Consider the following 5,000-nt stretch of genomic DNA (forward strand, 5'->3'; position numbering starts at 1 on the left):
AAAGAAAGCAATATGCCGCTGGCACCTGGCCGCGCGTGCTCGAAAAGCAATACGCCGCTGGGACTTGGCTGTGAGCGCCAGAAAGCAATACGCCGCTGGACTTAGCCGCGTTCGCCCAAAAACGATACGCCGCTGGGACTCTGGCGGATGAGCTGGAAGGTAGGCGCGGTCTGCCTATGCGTATGCTGGAAGAGCCGCGTGAGGGTGGCTGGTTGAGCGAAGCGATCTTGCTCGTTGCGTGGCGAGACGTTGAAAAACGGCTTGCCTCCGACGATGAAAGAGTCATAGTTGCTTGGGGGCAGGCAGGGCTTCGGCTCTGTCTGCTCAAGTCGCACTCCTACCTCCACGTGGTACCGCCGGTAACATACTCATTCGTGTCAGCGTGGGGAGTATCCCCCCGGACACCGAGTATGGCTAAAGGGAGTGCGGCGAAGCAGGAGCGAAAGACGACACCTAAAATCGGCTTGCCGATTCAACGGTGATTTCACCGTGAAAGGAATGGAGTTATCTCCATTAAAGGAACTCGTTCCTTGGTTATTTTTCTTGGCACGACTTGGCAGTTATAAGGTTATGAGCTGGACATAATCGGAAGTAAAATAAAAATAATAAAATTAAGAAAATATCATGGTAAATCGAAACTCTGATAGAGCCTCGGACGTGGCGTCTCTCGGTCCCGGAGGCGCCGCGGCGGATTTTTCCGCTCTGGAGGGGACTTCTGTTGACGACCCGGCTACATCCCCGGACACGAACGAAATAATGGTACCGATCGTGGGTGACCAGGTTGCCTGCCCTGTCTGCCAGAAAAGGGAAATCGACCTTTTCTTTTTGTCGTTATCGGACCTAGGGCGGCACCTGGAACAACATCATGTGACAGCCCGCATCCAATGGAGATGCAAAGACTGTGGGAAAGGCTTCCCGAAGCTTCATGGGGCCAGATGTCACCTGCCTCACTGTAGAGGCACGAGTCAGAGTGCTGGCGGCTCGCACAGATGCGAAACCTGCTCCATGAGTTTTGGGACGCTTAGAGGGCTGTCTACCCACGAGCGGCATGCGCACCCTGCCGTAAGAAACGTCAAAAGAAGGGGAACGGACCCCCCTGAGAAAAAATGGACGTTGGAGGAGTTGGCCCAATTAAGGGAACTTTGTGAGACCTATAAGGACCACAAATTCCCCAATAAAATGATAAGCGAGATCCTCACCAGCAAGACGATCGACCAAATCAGGTATCAGCGAAAGAAGCTGAGACTGATTGGTGAGGAAACAGAGCCAACTCAGGTGACAGAGGGAGGGTGCGATCCCGTTGATCCAGGCAATGCGTGTTTTGAAGAGCCTGGAATCAGCGGTTCAGAATATCAAGAGTGGAAACTCCAATTGGAGTCCGCTATTTCGACACAAGTCGAGGTGCCACCTGTTTTAAGGTGGGTCCACACTCGACTGATGACTATCTGGGTCTCTCTCAAGGGAAATAGGGAAGCCCTTGAGAGCGCTATAAATGATTTTATAAAATGCACGCTCTATGGAGCTTTACAAGAAATTAATAAAAACAAAAAGAGGGCAAGAAACGAAAACAATAAACGGATTGCACACCAAAATAGCAATAGAAAGAACAGAAACGCTAGAAAGAGATACTCCTTCGCACGTTGCCAGGAGTTGTTCACTGAAAATCCAAAGAGGTTGGCTGATGCTGTTATAAACGATGATCAGGCCTTCCTCCAACCGGCTAGGGATCCACCTAGTGCTGAGGAAGTGAAGGGACTCTACGAGGATCTATGGGGCCAGACAGGACCTGTCGAAGTCCCTGTCCCAGGAGGTAGAGCCCCCGAGCTGTCCTTATGCGAAATCTTCCCGCCAATTGCTGTTGAGGATGTGGCGGAGAAACTAAGCAAAATAAGAATGAAGGCTGCGGCAGGACCGGATGGTTTCCAGAAGGAACACCTTCTGATCCCCGGCCTGCCCATAATATTAACTAAGCTATACAACATCTTGATTTATTATTCCTATTTTCCTCCTATATGGAAGGAAAATAGAACAACATTAATTCCAAAAGCAAACAAGAATAGCAGCCTGGTCGAGAATTGGAGGCCAATAACTATTGGCCCCATTCTCGGCCGTATTTTCTCCTCCATTATTGACGGGAGGATAAGAAGGGGCATTGTGTTGAATCCAAGGCAGAAAGGATTCACCGCCGAGAGCGGCTGTAAAATTAACATAGACCTGTTGAGCGCTGCCTTGGATCATAGTAAGAAAAAGAAAGGCGGGATATTCACAATAGTGGATATCTCAAAAGCCTTTGACACAGTGCCTCATTCGGCAATTGTTCCCTGCCTGAGGAGGAAGGGAGTGCCGACCCCCATTACCGACTTGATTGGTTGTATGTATAGTGAGGGCAAGACAACGATCAAGACTAAAAATAATATGGGGGTCGAGATTACGATCCTCAGGGGAGTTAAGCAGGGCGACCCTTTGTCGCCGCTGCTATTCAATCTGTGCTTGGAGCCACTGCTGGATTTGATCGAGAATCAAACCAGGGGGATAAACATAAATGATTCACGGACGATCCCTGTACTGGCTTTCGCTGACGACGTAGTATTGCTCGGCGCTGATATCGGGGAAGCGCAGCGCCAAGTGGATATGCTCAACGAGTATCTGAATGGCCTCGGTATGACCATCTCCCGGGACAAAAGTCAGATATTTCAAATAGTCGCAGAAAGACGAACTTGGTTCGTTAAAGAACCAAAAGTTAAACTTGGGAATAACACCATCCCAACGATCGATCCCGACGAGGCCTTCAGGTACCTAGGCGCCAAAATGGGGCCATGGAAGGGCATACACTGTGGCGTAATTGTTCCCGAGCTGCTGAGTGTGGTGAGGAGGGTTAGAAAGCTCTCTCTCAAACCATGCCAGAAGCTAGAATTGATCATAAAGTACATCTTTCCCCGATATATCTATAACCTTCTCGTAAACCCGCCGAGCGACTGCGTTTTAAGATTGCTGGACAGCGAAGTCAGACAGGAAATAAAGGCCATATTTCACCTTACGCCTTCAACGGCCACTGGTTTTTTCTATGCCCCCAAATCCTGGGGCGGTTTGGGGCTGCCAAGATTTGAACACATCGTCAAACTTGGCACCCTTAAAAGTGCTATTAAAATGAAAAGCTCGATCGATCCGGCGGTGTCCAGCCTGATTGATGAGAAATGTAACGATAAACTTAAGAAAATGGCCAACTCGCTGAGGATCAATTGGCCAGCCTCAGTAGAAGACATTGAAAGGGCCCGAAAGAGATTAAAAGCAGAACATACTAAGCAATGGGCAGAACTGAGAAGTCAGGGGCAGGGCGTACCTGACTTCTCGAGAAACAAAACTGGCAACGTGTGGCTTGAGGAATACGAACTGCTCAGGCCATCGAGATTTATAGATGCCCTCAAACTCAGGACCAATACCGTTGGAACAAGAACAGTACTGGCACGGGTCGACAAAAATTTGGACATTAACTGTAGAAAATGTCGAGCCCAGCCCGAGACACTTGGACATATACTCGGGCTGTGCCAGTACACGAAGGGCCTGAGGATGAAGCGGCATGACGAGGCAAAGATGACCCTTGCCGAAAGTCTACGAGCTAAAAATGAAGTTTTCGTTGAACCTACGCTCCGGGTGGGAGGTGATCTTTTCAAGCCGGACCTCGTAATCAAAAACGAGGAAAGGGTTCTCGTGGTCGACGTTACCGTCCGCTACGAGAATAAGGATTACCTCTCGCGAGCGGAGAAAGAAAAGGTCAACAAGTATCAACCGTGCCTCGAACACCTGAAGGCAAGATTCAATGTCGGCAAGGGTGAAGTAATACCGGTGGTCTTGGGCAGCCGTGGCACCATTACGCCTTCCACGGAGTATAACCTCAAGCGATTGGGTATCGGAAATAAAACAATAAAGACGCTTGTTATGAATGTCCTGAGAAGCTCCATAGAGATGTGTAACATATTTTTAGACACATAAAAGTAGACCCAGCTTTTAATATCATTTATTTATTTATTTATTTATTTATTTATTTATTATACACCATTTATTTATTAACTCATTACGTCCAAGCAATAAATCAAATTTGCTGTAACCTTCGGGTTACGAAGCAAATATATTATATTTTATGTCCCTACGAGGGGGATAAACCTCGGAAGTATGGTCCTCGTATCGAGGACCACAGATTATAGCCAAATGCCTCGTCATCTAATTAGTGACGCGCATGAATGGATTAACGAGATTCCCTCTGTCCCTATCTACTTCCCGCAGGGAGGATTCGCTTTTGCGAGTCTATGGGGGCTGGCAAACCCACGGTCCCGCAGCCAGGGAGGACCGTCGGGACAAGCGTCCCGCTTACGTGAGTCCTCTATGTACACCGCAAGGAAGGTTGCTGTGGTGTAAGACAAAGATCTTCCCCACGGAGCCTTGGGTAGTAGCGCACCCACGATCCTGAAGCCAAGGGTGAGACCGTCGGGAGAGCCGCCGAGGTACGTTTCCTCAACTCCCGCTTACGTGAGTCTCATCTGGGTCTGACCGCACGGTGTGCAGGTAAACCGTGCAGCAGAGACGTGGCGGTACATCCACACGCGCGGTCCCACCGTTGACATATGAACGGTACCACGGGCGGTCGAGTGTTAGCCCTGAGGGCGTAGCGAACCCTCGGCTCGACCAATTATGGGTATGGACTCGTGGTGGCAGTGGTTGTGGCCAAGTGCTGGCAAGAGGGCTGGTTTAAAGGGGACAAAGTCCTCCGAGTGGCCTTCGGCGGGTGAGCAGCGTCCCACCTGCTCCGGATACCGTCCCGGCAGACGGAAGGGCTTGGAAAGGGCCCCGTTCGACCTGAGACGAGAGTGCCTCCTGCGGGCGATTATTTGAGGTAACCGGTACTGTGTACCGAGTGCGCTGGTTGGGCGTATCCCAACTCCGATGGCTTCTAGGGTTGCCCGGGTGCTGTATACGATACTAAATCTCAGGAAAGTACCCGACAC

General features: G+C 50.0%; 1 long non-coding RNA gene and 1 pseudogene across 1 annotated transcript in view; one reads left to right on the forward strand and one right to left on the reverse strand.

The window, feature by feature from the left end:
• LOC126876620 (uncharacterized) overlaps positions 1-5,000 on the reverse strand; it is a 57,409-nt gene that overhangs the window by 50,363 nt on the left and 2,046 nt on the right. The window lies entirely within an intron of this gene.
• Positions 1-5,000, forward strand: part of LOC126876627 (large subunit ribosomal RNA) — a 9,994-nt pseudogene that overhangs the window by 3,022 nt on the left and 1,972 nt on the right.

Source organism: Bombus huntii, unplaced genomic scaffold (assembly GCF_024542735.1).
Source record: "Bombus huntii isolate Logan2020A unplaced genomic scaffold, iyBomHunt1.1 ctg00000086.1, whole genome shotgun sequence".
Classification (NCBI taxonomy): domain Eukaryota; kingdom Metazoa; phylum Arthropoda; class Insecta; order Hymenoptera; family Apidae; genus Bombus; species Bombus huntii.